Here is a 14,233-nt window from a genome sequence, read left to right as displayed (position 1 = left end):
AAACAAAAACACAGTGAAGATGCAATTTAAGTAATGATTGTTTTTCTTGATCTCCCTTTCCCCACCCCTGTATACAAGATAAAGGCAAGATCTCCTAGTTGTAGATACTCTTCATCACTTGGCTGTTTCCTTTTTTCTGAAAGTCACAAAAAATAAGGCCTTAGAAAATCAGCTGAAATGTAGTTTTTTAATCCAGCCTCATCCAGCAGCACACAGGCACTAGTCCCCTCCACAAGGAAGCCTACAAAACCCACTGAACCAACTTTAGCCACTGGGGACAGAAACCAAAAACAACAGGAACTATGAACCTGAAGCCTACAAAAAGGAGACCGCAAACACAGTAAGACAAGCAAAATGAGAAGATGGAGAAACACACAGCAGATGAAGGAGCAAGCTAAAAACCCACCAGACCTAACAAATGAAGAGGAAATAGGCAGTCTACCTGAAAAAGAATTCAGAATAATGATAGTAAAGATGATCCAAAATCTTGGAAACAGAATACACAAAATGCAAGAAACATTTAACAAGGACCTAGAAGAACTAAAGATGAAACAAGCAATGATGAATAACACAATAAATGAAATTAAAAATACTGTAGAAGGGATCAATAGCAGAAAAACTGAGGCAGAAGAATGGATAAGTGACCTGGAAGATAAAATAGTGGAAATAACTACTGCAGAGCAGAATAAAGAAAAGCTAATGAAATTAACTGAGGACGGTCTCAGAGACCTCTGGGACAACATTAAACACACCAACATTCGAATTATAGGGGTTCCAGAAGAAGAGAAAAAGAAAGGGATTGAGAAAATATTAGAAGAGATTATAGTTGAAAACTTCCCTAATATGGGAAAGGAAATAGTTAATCAAGTCCAGGAAGCACAGAGAGTCCCATACAGGATAAATCCAAGGAGAAATATGCCAAGACACATATTAATTAAACTGTCAAAAATTAAATACAAAGAAAACATATTAAAAGCAAGGGAAAAACAACAAATAACACACAAGGAAATCCCCATAAGGTTAACAGCTATCTTTCAGCAGAAACTCTGCAAGTCAGAAGGGACTGGCAGGACATATTTAAAGTGATGGAGAAAAACCTACAACCAAGATAACTCTTCCCAGCAAGGATCTCGTTCAGATTTGATGGAGAAATTAAAACCTTTACAGACAAGCAAAAGCTGAGAGAGTTCAGCATCACCAAACCGGCTTTACAACAAATGATAAAGGACCTTCTTTAGGCAAGAAACACAAGAGAAGGAAAAGACCGATAATAAACCCAAAACAATTAAGAAAATGGGAATAGGAACATACATATTGATAATTACCTTAAAAGTAAATCGATTAAATGCTCCCACCAAAAGAAACAGACTGGATGAATGGATACAAAAACAAGACCCTTATATATGCTGTCTACAAGAGACCCACTTCAGACCTAGAGACACATACAGACTGAAAGTAAAGGGATGGAAAAAGATATTCCATGCAAATGGAAACCAAAAGAAAGCTGGAATAGCAATTCTCATATCAGACAAAATAGACTTTAAAATAAAGACTATTAGAAGAGACAGAGAAGGACACTACATAATGATCAAGGGATCGATCCAAGAAGAAAATATAACAATTGTAAATATTTATGCACCCAACATAGGAGCACCTCAATACATAAGGCAAATACTAACAGCTATAAAAGGAGAAATCCACAGTAACACATTCATAGTAGGGGACTTTAACACCCCACTTTCACCCATGGACAGATCATCCAAAATGAAAATAAATAAGGAAACACAAGCTTTCAATGATACATTAAACAAGATGGACTTAATTGATATTTATAGGACATTCCATCCAATAACAACAGAATACACATTTTTCTCAAGTGCTCATGGAACATTCTCCGGGATAGATCATATCTTGGGTCACAAATCAAGCCTTGGTAAATTTAAGAAAATTGAAATTGTATCAAGTATCTTCTCCGTCCACAACGCGATGAGACTACATATCAATTGCAGGAAAAGATCTGTAAAAAATACAAACATGTGGAGGCTAAACAATACACTACTTAATAATCAAGTGATCAGTGAAGCAATCAAAGAGTAAATAAAAAAATACCTAGAAACAAATGACAATGGAGACACGATGACCCAAAACCTATGGGATGCAGCAAAAGCAGTTCTAAGAGGGAAGTTTATAACAATACAATCCTACCTTAAGAAACAGGAAACATCTCGAATAAACAACCTAACCTTGCACCTCAAGCAATTAGAGAAAGAAGAACAAAAAAACCCCAAAGTTCGCAGAAGGAAAGAAATCATAAAGATCAGATCAGAAATAAATGAAAAAGAAATGAAGGAAACGATAGCAAAGATCAATAAAACTAAAAGCTGGTTCTTTGAGAAGATAAACAAAATTGATAAACCATTAGCCAGGCTCATCAAGAAAAAAAGGGAGAAGACTCAAATCAATAGAATTAGAAATGAAAAAGGAGAAGTAACAACTGACACTGCAGAAATACAAAAGATCATGAGAGATTACTACAAGCAACTCTATGCCAATAAAATGGACAACCTGGAAGAAATGGACAAATTCTTAGAAATGCACAACCTGCCAAGACTGAATCAGGAAGAAATAGAAAATATGAACAGACCAATCACAAGAACTGAAATTTAAACTGTGATTAAAAATCTTCCAACAAACAAAAGCCCAGGACCAGATGGCTTCACAGGCGAATTCTATCATACATTTAGAGAAGAGCTAACACCTATCCTTCTCAAACTCTCCAAAATACAGCAGAGGGAGGAACACTCCCAAACTCATTCTACGAGGCTCCATCACCCTGATACCAAAACCAGACAAGGATGGCACAAAGAAAGAAAACTACAGGCCAATATCACTGATGAACATAGATGCAAAAATCCTCAACAAAATACTACCAAACAGAATCCAACAGCACATTAAAAGGATCATACACCATGATCAAGTGGGCTTTATTCCAGGAATGCAAGGATTCTTCAATATATGCAAATCAATCAATGTGATACACCATATTAACAAATTGAAGGAGAAAAAACAAATGGTCATCTCAATAGATGCAGAGAAAGCTTTCAACAAAATTCAACACCCATTTATGATAAAAACCCTGCAGAAAGTACACATACAGGGAACTTTCCTCAACATAATAAAGGCCATATATGACAAGCCCACAGCTAACACTGTCCTCAATGGTGAAAAACTGAAAGCATTTCCACTAAGATCAGGAACAAGACACGGTTGCCCACTCTGACCACTCTTATTCAACATAGTTTTGGAAGTTTTAGCCACAGCAATCAGAGAAGAAAAGGAAATAAAAAGAATCCAAATTGAGAAGAAGTAAAGCTGTCACTGTTTGCAGATGACATGATATACTATACATAGAGAATCCTAAAGATGCTACCAGAAAAGTACTAGAGCTAATCAATGAATTTGGTAAAGTAGCAGGATACAAAATTAATGCACAAAAATCTCTGGCATTCCTATACACTAATGATGAAAAATCTGCAAGTGAAATCAAGGAAACACTCACATTTACCATTGCAACACAAAGAAAAAAAATATCTAGGGATAAACCTACCTAAGGAGACAAAAGACCTGTATGCAGAAAATTTAGGACGGACTGATGAAAGAAATTAAAGATGATACAAATAGATGGAGAGATATACCATGATCTTGGATTGGAAGAATCAACATTGTGAAAATGACTCTACTACCCAAAGCAATCTACAGATTCAATGCAATCCCTATCAAACTACCACTGGCATTTTTCACAGAATTAGAACAAAAAATTTCACAACTTGTATGGAAACACAAAAGACCCCGAAGAGCCAAAGCAATCTTGAGAATGAAAAACGGAGCTGGAGGAATCAGGCTCCCTGACTTCAGACTATACTACAAAGCTACAGTAATCAAGACACTATGGTACTGGCACAAAAACAGAAAGATAGATCAATGGAACAGGATAGAAAACCCAGAGATAAACCCACGCACATATGGTCAACTTATCTTTGATAAAGGAGGCAGGAAAGTACAGTGGAGAAAGGACAGCCTCTTCAATACGTGGTGCTGGGAAAACTGGACAGGTACATGTAAAAGTATGAGATTAGATCACTCCCTAACACCATACACAAAAATAAGCTCAAAATGGATTAAACACCTAAATGTAAGGCCAGAAACTATCACACTCTTAGAGGAAAACATAGGCAGAACACTCTATGACATAAATCACAGCAAGATCCTTTTTGACCCACCTCCTAGAGAAATGGAAATTAAAACAAAAATAAACAAATGGGGCCTAATGAAACTTCAAAGCTTTTGCACAGCAAAGGAAACCATAAACAAGACTAAAAGACAACCCTCAGAATGGGAGAAAATATTTACAAATGAAGCAACTGACAAAGGATTAATCTCCAAAATTTACAAGCAGCTCATACAGCTCAGTAACAAAAAAACAAACAACCCAATCCAAAAATGGGCAGAAGACCTAAATAGACTTTCTTCCAAAGAAGATATTCAGATTTCCAACAGACACATGAAAGAATGCTCAACATCATTAATCATTACAGAAATACAAATCAAAACTACAATGAGATATCATCTCATACCCGTCAGAATGGCCATCATCAAAAAGTCTAGAAACAATAAATGCTGGAGAGTGTGTGGAGAAAAGGGAACACTCTTGCACTGCTGATTGGAATGTGAATTGGTACAGCCACTATGGAGAACAGTATGGAGGTTCCTTAAAAAACTACAAATAGAACTACCATATGACCCAGCAATCCCACTACTGGGCATATACCCTGAGAAGACCGTAATTCAAAAAGAGTCATGTACCAAAATGTTCATTTCAGCTCTATTTACAATAGCCCAGAGATGGAAACAACCTAAGTGTCCATCATCGGATGAATGGATAAAGAAGATGTGGCACATACATACAATGGAATATTACTCAGCCATAAAAAGAAACAAAATTGAGCTATTTGTAATGAGGTGGATAGACCTAGAGTTTGTCATACAGAGTGAAGTAAGTCCGAAAGAGAAAGACAAATACCGTATGCTAACACATATATATGGAATTTAAGGGAAAAAAATGTCATGAAAAACCTAGGGGTGAAACAGGAATAAAGACACAGACTTACTAGAGAATGGACTTGAGGCTATGGGGAGGGGGAAGGGTAAACTGTGATAAAGCGAGAGAGAGGCATGGACATACATACAGTACCAAACGTAAGGTAGATAGCTAGTGGGAAGCAGCCGCATAGCACAGGGAGATCAGCTTGGTGCTTTGTGACCGCCTGGAGGGGTGGGATAGGGAGGGTGGGAGGGAGGGAGACGCAAGCGGGAAGAGATATGGGATCATATGTATATATATAACTGATTCATTTTGTTGTGAAGCTGAAACTAACATACCATTGTAAAGCAATTATACTCCAATAAAGATGTAAAAAAAAAAAAAAAGAAACGATATTGAGCTATTTGTAATGAGGTGGATAGACCTAGAATCTGTCATACAGAGTGAAGTAAGTCAGAAAGAGAAAAATACCGTATGCTAACACATATATATGGAATTTAAGAAAAAAAATGTCATGAAGAACCTAGGGGTAAGACAGGAATAAAGACACAGACCTACTGGAGAATGGACTTGAGGATATGGGGAGTGGGAAGGGTGAGCTTTGACAAAGTGAGAGAGTGGCATGGACATATATACACTACCAAACGTAAAATAGATAGCTAGTGGGAAGCAGCCGCATAGCAGAGGGAGATCAGCTCAGTGCTTTGTGACCACCTAGAGGGGTGGGACAGGGAGGGTGGGAGGGTGGGAGACACAAGAGGGAAGAGATATGGGAACATATGTATAACTGATTCACTTTGTTATAAAGCAGAAACTAACACACCATTGTTAAGCAATTATACTCCAATAAAGATGTAAAAAAATAAATAAATAAATGTTTTTTAAACAAACTTCATTGAGGGTCTATTAAGCACCAAACAGAATGATGATTGTATTGGATTTTTTTTTCTTTCTTTCATAATACTAATGTGTTTCCAATATCTGTAGACAATAGGGGCTTCTGCAGCTGCTGGCAAGTTTGAAGTGTAAGGGACAGGGAGACAGGGCACACTTCTGCTTCATCTACGACCTGAGTCCTCGTCCTGGACAAAGGCTCCTGCCCTGGCTGGCATGGTCCAGGCTAGGGGCAAGCTGAGAGCTCCCGGCGGGAGGAGCAGGGTGAGGAAGACATGAGATGGGGGTGGGGAGAAGACTGTGTCCATACCCCCAGGATGGCAAGTAGGCAACACCCTTGTAACTCAGGAGGATGGAGCAGCAAACCTGACTCTACTGGAGGCTGAAATTGTATCTGCTGAAGGTATCTGATCTAAGGCTCGGGTTCTGTGAGGCCACAGGGCTTGGAGGCAAAGAATTTTCTGTTACATGGTGAAGGTAAGAGTCACAGGCATTAGCGGGAACTCTGAGTTGACACAAGAGGTTCCAGGAGTTGGATCCCACCACAGGAAATAGGAAAAAGTAGGGCTGAGCAAATGCACATCAAACCAGGAACTGGGCAGAAAGCCCATTAACAGACTGAAGGCGCCCAGAGGGGCTCATCTGGGACCGCTCCTTGCTCCAGCGTGGCACCCGGAAGCACCCTCCGCTTGGATCCACTGTGGCCTCATTCACTGTGGGAGGAGGATTCTAGCTACACAGCCAGGCAGGCTGGAATCCACAGGCTCTGGGACTCGGTGGTGAGCTTCCTGCTGCAGCTGGCAGAGCGCTGAGCTGTCTGAGGTGGACAGATTGTCCCTGAGCCCCCCCAGGTCCTGATGCCAGGGGACCTGGACACAGGGAGCAGCTTCTGCCTTAACGATAAGGGGTGGCCTTAGCACCTCACCCTGATCTTCTGCTCTCCTCCAATCTCATGGTACTTCTCTTGCTCAGATAAGATGCTCACATAGGAGTGATGAAGATTAATTATTTAGTGCCAGAAGAGGCTGGTATTTCTGATGATGAAGAGTTTCATGTAACTGCTAAGTATTATTATAATTAGGGAGCTAAGCAGATACATTTATCCTGCATCTACTAATTAGGCAGGGAAGTAAATTAATTTTTCCCTATCATGCTCATTTTGCTTGTTGGTTATTTTTATATCGAGTACAAGGAGAAAACCGTATCTCTTTCAGTATGGATTATATATGCTGTATTCCTCTGTCCAACCAATTTAGATAAAACTGGATCCACCCTAGGGAGATTTCACTTGGGGAAATGGTGGTGGGAGGAGATAAGGCCTCCTTGTCCGAGTGGTTATAAATAGTGGACAAATAAATAGAAAGTCCCAGATGCTGTTGGGGGATAAAACAAAAAGTCTGTATTTTTTTTTTTCTTCTCCGCTTACTATATAATTAGCATGAGTCACTGTTCTGCTGGCTTGAAGTGTATGAGGGAGAGAAGGAGGAGGTGTGGAGGAAGACAGCCAGGCCCAGGACTGGGGAAGGAGCTATTCTTCGTTGAGCTTCCTAGAGAGACTGGAGCTCTAGAACAAATGGTACACAAAAAGCTTCTGGTCCTAGTGGGGTACCAGGAGGAAAGGAACATCGTTGCTCAATGGAACTCATAGACAAGACGTTCTGGATGTATGTCCATGATGTGTCATGTCTGCATTTCATTTCCTCTTCGAGGCCTCATTCCCCAGGAGTTGTTTTAATAGATGTCAATCAGCGATCTTCTCATCATTTTTCCCTGCTGCATGTACCTTCCAGGGGGTGTTCATCTGGTGCTCGGTGGTGTCCATGTTGGCAAACTCAGACAAGCTCATTCCCTATCTGGCCTGGGATCCCATTCTCAAATAGGCAAGGCCACTCCAAGACTAGCTCCATCTGAATGAAACCCAGTCCACTCTGGGGTGTTACGAGAGAGGGGTGTTACTTACTCTTGTGATCAAGGGGGATCATTCTACTGCTCTATCTCTTCCTCCTTGTCTCTTACTCAAGGTACACATACACACACACACAGTCATTCAGGCAAACACATCTCAGCTCCTGGAACCAGCAGGAACTCTATTGGACTGTCTCAGGCCTGCTGCCTAGACATAGCCCCACCTATTTCTGCTCCAGCTCTGTTCTGCCACTCCAAGACAGTATCCAGACTAGGGTAAGGTGAGCAAGGCATCTAGTGCACAAAATTTAAAGGCACACTCATTTTCAGGAGCTGATCCTTCACCCAGGATAATCCTGAAAGTGACGGACTCCTTAAGTCTCAGGCCCTGAGTGCTTCATTCACCTCACCCTAGTCCCTGCTCTGCTCCAGGGTTCCCCAGGATTTACTCATTAAAGGAACTCCGGAGGGCTGAAGAGTGATCCCCAGAGATGTCCAGGTCCTAACCCCTGGAACTTGTGAATATGTTACCTTAAATTGCAAAAAGAGCTTGGTAGATATTGATTAATTTAAGGACCTTGAGATGGGGGAGGTAATCCTGCATTATCCAGTTGGGCCCTAAATATGATCACAGTGTCCTTATAAGAGGGAAGTAGAGGGACATTTGACGACTGAGACAGAAGAGAGAAGGCAACGCCATGACTATAGCAGAGAGAGCAGTATTTAAAGATGCTACGCTATGGGCTTTGAGGGTAGAAGAAGACACCAGCCAAGGAATATGGACAGCCTCCAGAATCAGGCAAAGGCAAGGAAACAGATGTCCACAGAAGAAGCATGATCCCTTTAATTTTGACCCACTAAGAACCGTAAGAAAATAAATGTGTATTTTTTAATAGATCTTCATTGGAGTATAATTGCTTCACAGTGCTGTGTTAGTTTCTGTTGCACAACAAAGCGAATCAGCCATATGCACACACATGTCCCCATACACCCTCCCTCTTGAGCCTCCCTCCCATCCCCCCATCCCAGCCCTCTAGGTCATCACAAAGCACCGAGCCGATCTCCCTGTGCTGTGCAGCTGCTTCCCACCAGCCAACTATTTTACATTCGGTAGTGTATATATGTCAATGACACTCACTTCGCCCCAGCTTCGCCCTCCCACCCCATGTCCTCAAATCCATTCTCTATGTCTACCTCTTTATTCCTGCCCTGCAACTAGGTTCATCAGTACCTTTTTTTTTTTTTTTAGATTCCATATATATGTGTTAGCATATGGTACTTTTCTCCTTCTGACTTACTTCACTCTGTATGAAAGACTCTAGGTCCATCCACTTCACTACAAATAACTCGATTTCATTTTTTTTATGGCTGAGTAATATTCCATTGTATATATGTGCCACATCTTCTTTATCCATTCATCTGTCGATGGACACTTAGGTTGCTTCCATGTCCTGGCTACTGTAAATAGAGCTGCAATGAACATTGTGGTACATGACTCTTTTTGAATTATGGTTTTCTCAGGGTATATGCCCAGTAGTGGGATTGCTGGGTCGTATGGTAGCTCTAGTTTTAGTTTTCTAAGGCCACCGACTTTGGGGTGATTTATTACAGCAGTCATGGGAAATGAATCAGAAGCCCAGCTCCTTCTACCCTTGGCTTCCCCCAAACCATCTGGGATGCTTCTCATCATGCCCCAAAACATGGAATAGGATAGAAGGACACAGACCTTGCACCCACACATACCAAAGTTGACTCTTGCCCTCCCTTCAGACTCTGACTCTTAAATCTTTAGCCTGTTGCCAGAGATGTGGCTTTTGCAACTCCAAAGCTCAGAGTTGACATAGGTGGTGAAAGTGGAACGCCTGGGTATGAGGCAGCAATGAGGGGATCTTGGTAAATATCACAGCGAGCTTTATCTCCACAAAGATGGTGAGCAGAGCAATTTATACACTAGGATATTTACCCATGAAGGTAGCCCAGTTCACCCTCATTATGCAAATAAGTAGACAGAGTATCTAATCTCACAGTTAATAAACAGCAAAACAGGGGTTCTCTTTTCTCCTAACTCTTATTTTCTCCTTCAAACCAGGAATTTAGAGCCCCCTCCTGGAGCATGCAGGATCTGGAATTTAACATCTGCTGCCTACAATGAGCCTATAATAGACCAGGGACAATACATCCCTGACAGCCACCAGTGATGCAGCTGTGCTGGTATGGCCCCACCTCTGTTAGTTTTTAGGGGGGTAAAGTTTAAGATCTTACCACTGCTTAGGAGGCCCTCTGTGATGTGGCCCTGGCCTCCTGCCTCACGGGGCACGGTAGATCATTGTGCTGCTCCCCACGGTTGCTCCCACAACCTCTGGCACCAGTCTCTGTCACTAAAAGAATCATGCATCCCCATCTCCCCTGGTTCTGTAGACACACTCGCTTTTGCACGTGCCCTCTCCATTTATTCTGCAAGTGCTAAATCAACAGTATCTTCTTTGGCCAACTCTCTTCTGACACCCTTTGGGCAGAGTGAGGGTGCCCTTCTAGGGTTGCCACCAGAAGCTCTATCTCACTGCTCTGACTGTTTACTCTCATTCTTCCTGCAACAGACAGAATCTGTATCTTATAAATTCTGCATCTTTCCCCTAAGCTTGCACCGTGCCCAGCCCAGTACATAAAGGTCACTAATAAAGGTTTGTTCATTGAGTGAATAAATGAATTCATAAGTATAATAAAGTAAAATGTTATTAGTGATAGCAATTTCTTTCTGGTATCTCTGAACAGCACCATCTAAGACTTGCTCCAGGGTGAGATAAAGCCTAAGAGAATACTTTGGAGGATAAATTGCAGTCTGACCCTTTGGAAACAGGGTGAGGGAGGGCTGCAGAGATTTTTTTTTCTTCTTGGTTTTTAAATTTCATTTCAGTAACTATAACCCATCTCACCCACAGTGGAGCTCTATGTCTTGGAGAGCACATTGAATAGAATGAGTGTGCCTGGGAGATTATGTGGGGAATTGAAGATGAACATCAATTTACCTGGACCTGCAAATAAGTTTCATGGTAAGAAAAATCAGTAATGTGAATCTTCCCTTGAACTCAGGTAGATGAATGGATGAGGCTAAGTAGTGATAATAGAAAAACATGCCACAGGATCTGGGGGAGTGGAAGAAACTTGTAGGGCAGGGAGGGGAAGCCTGAACAAGGAAACACAACTGGAAGACTTATTCTTCTTCATCCTTCTGCCTTACTTCTCTCACTTTTAGCATGAGGTTGCCCTAAGGTGTACCTGGTTCATGAAACTCCTATTTTAAGGGTATGCCTTTTATCTTAGTGATTATGTATCTTAGTCTCCAAATTCTGTAATTTCTTTTTTATTTTTTATTGAAGTATAATTGATTTACAATGTTGTGTTAGTTTCAGGTGTCCAGCAAAGTGAGTCAGTTGTACATACATATATATATTTTTTTCAGATTCTTTTCCTTTATAGGTTATTACAAAATACTGAGCAGAGTTCCCCGTGCTCTACACTAGGTCCTTGTTGGTTATCTATTTTATACATAGTAGCGTGTATGTGTTAATACCAAACTCCTAATTTATCTCTCTCTCCGCTTTCCCCTTTGGTAACCATAAGTTTGTTTTCTAGGTCTGTGGATCTATTTCTGTTTTGTATATAAGTTCATTTGTATCATTTTTTTTAGATTCTACATATAAGCAATATCATATGATATTTGTCTTCCTCTAAGTTCACTTAGTATGATTAACTCTAGGTCCATCCATGTTGCTGCAAATGGCATTATTTAATTCTTTTTTATAGATGAGTAATATTCCATTGTATATATGTACCACATCTTTATTTATTCATCTGTCGATGGACACTTAGGTTGCTTCCATGTCCTGGCTACTGTAAATAGAGCTGCAATGAACACTGTGGTACATGACTCTTTTTGAATTATGGTTTTCTCAGGGTATATGCCCAGTAGTGGGATTTCTGGGTCATATGGTAGTTCTGTTTTTAGTTTTCTAAGGAACCTCCGTACTGTTCTCCATAGTGGCTGTATCAATTTACATTCCCACCAACAGTGCGGGAGGGTTCCCTTTTCTCCACACCCTCTCCAGCATTTATTATTTGTAGTCATTTTGATGATGGCCATTCTGACTGGTGTGAGGCGATACCTCATTGTAGTTTTCCTTTGCATTTCTCTGATAATTAGCGATATCAAGCATCTTTTCATGTGCCTTTTGGCCATCTGTATGTCTTCCGCAAAAATCTGTAATTTCAAAAGCTAGGAAGTCTGGGAAGATGTGAGTTGAGGGAATAATGACAAGGTGAGTGAGGAATAGGTTTCAATCCTTGACCAGAGAAAAACAAGCCCTACAGAATATGTTTGGCCTAAAAGGTAAAAAAGACCCTAAGTACAGAAGCATTTTCTGTTTCCAGGTTTAATGGAAATAGATGCATGTGTAAGTCCAATAGAGGAGAGAAAATAGCATGTCCCCTGGGGTCAGAGTGGCCCCAGGCTCATGTCCCAGCTCTATCACTTGCTAACAGAGGGACGGGAAGGTACCAGCCAGTTTTGCCTCAACTTCTCTCGCGGAAGTACGTTCATCTCCTCTATAGCTGTGGCTACTGTACATGACAGGACACACAGACTGTCCCTGACACATGCAAACACACTGCGGAATCACAACAGGTAAGCTCCTCCTTCCCTGTAACTAGCACTGGTCTGCTAATTCAGATGCAGAAATACTACCGCATAGCATGTTAATGGTTTATGGCATGCTTATTATTTTAATATCATGACATCACCCTCCCTGACTCTTTCCTGGGAAGCTCATTTTAAATTTCTCTAGGTTGGTTATAGGTTTGCTACAAACATCCTCTACATTCTTTTACAGTATTTCCCAAGCTGATAAGAGGAAAGTACAGCCAGACCTCATGGAAGCGTAAACCCTTTAGGCCGACATGATCTTCTATCTCACTCTCTTCTTGTTCCAGGGGCCACTCAACTTCTTGTCTCAGTGAAATTGACTTCTTCTGCGAGCTCCCTATTTTCTCTCATGGTTTCTGTATGCTCGTCCCCCGGACTTCGACTTGCATGTGATGTGATTCCAGCCATTCCTGGTATCACCTCTGGTCCCAACACCACTTACATTTCAGAACAAAAGTCTAAAGCACTTCGAGTTTCTCAGAGTAAAAATATAATGCAGAAAATAAGAGAGATTCTTCTTATATTGGCCCAGGTCCTATCTACTGTGGAGAGGGCTAAGTTCAAGGTCATGGTGGTGACATATATGCCATGAAAGACTCAGGCTGGAGAGGATTGATTTGCATTTCTGGTAAAGGAGGTAAAAGCACATGGTCCAACCTTTTTGAAAAGAAAAGTTTCAGAAATTTGAGAACAGAGTTTTAAATTTGCTTGGAATCTGATCTACATATTCTACTGGTGGGAGTGTCATGTAAGAACCTTATACTGAATTTGGAAACAAACAGTCACAAAAATGTTCAGTGAAGCATTAATAAAAGTGGAAAAGAAATTCTCAGTAATAAGGAGATGATCACTTAAATTAGAATCTGCTTCTGATGTATTATTTAACCATCACAATGTATAAGCATGATGACCATCCATTGAGTTAGTTAAAAATAAAAGATTCAAAACAGTACATACAGAAAAATATAAAATATGCTAAGAGTATGCATATACAAAATATAAAAAAATGTTTGCATCTGGTGGCTTTGGTATACAGATCTGCATTTTTCTTCCTTTTTTCTCTAAAGTTTCGTGTTTTACAAATTTTGTATTATGAGTGTGTATTATTTTATACTAAAAATTTATGCTAAGTCCTATAACTGTTTTTAAGAGAACTCTTCTGGCTTCCTCTTCCATTTTATCTCCTGCATATTTTTGGAAACATAAACCAAGACGTGTGCATGGAGGACACAATGAGCAGAGTTACACTGATAGGGGGTTTAAGAAATAAGTCTGATGTACTCCAATTTGTGGCAAGGAAAATATCCTAAACAGGGCTTTCATTTTGCCAAATTTCAATTAACCTTAGGCCTTTTTAGATATGTTAACACTTTTTTTTTGGTCAGCTAAATGATGATTACTCGGTTTGCATGCCTCCTAACCCTCATTAACTCTTCTATTGAATCCTCACAAATTACAGCATTTGAGAGATGCATTCTGCTACACAGTCACAAGAAACCTTAGAAAAATGTCATTGATCACTTGCCTCTTCTTAGGGAAGAAAACACTTAATTAGAGTTATTGGAGGTCCATCAATATAGTCTAAAAGAGCAACCATTCTGAAAGAGATTTTAAGCTGATATCTGAAAAAAGCT

The sequence above is a fragment of the Delphinapterus leucas genome, chromosome 16, assembly GCF_059928025.1.
Source record: "Delphinapterus leucas isolate spDelLeu-1000000601 "Yukka" chromosome 16, BTC_Dleu_Yukka2, whole genome shotgun sequence".
Taxonomy (NCBI): domain Eukaryota; kingdom Metazoa; phylum Chordata; class Mammalia; order Artiodactyla; family Monodontidae; genus Delphinapterus; species Delphinapterus leucas.
The sequence above is the reverse complement of the archived record's forward strand: the minus strand, read 5'-3'. Positions refer to the sequence as shown.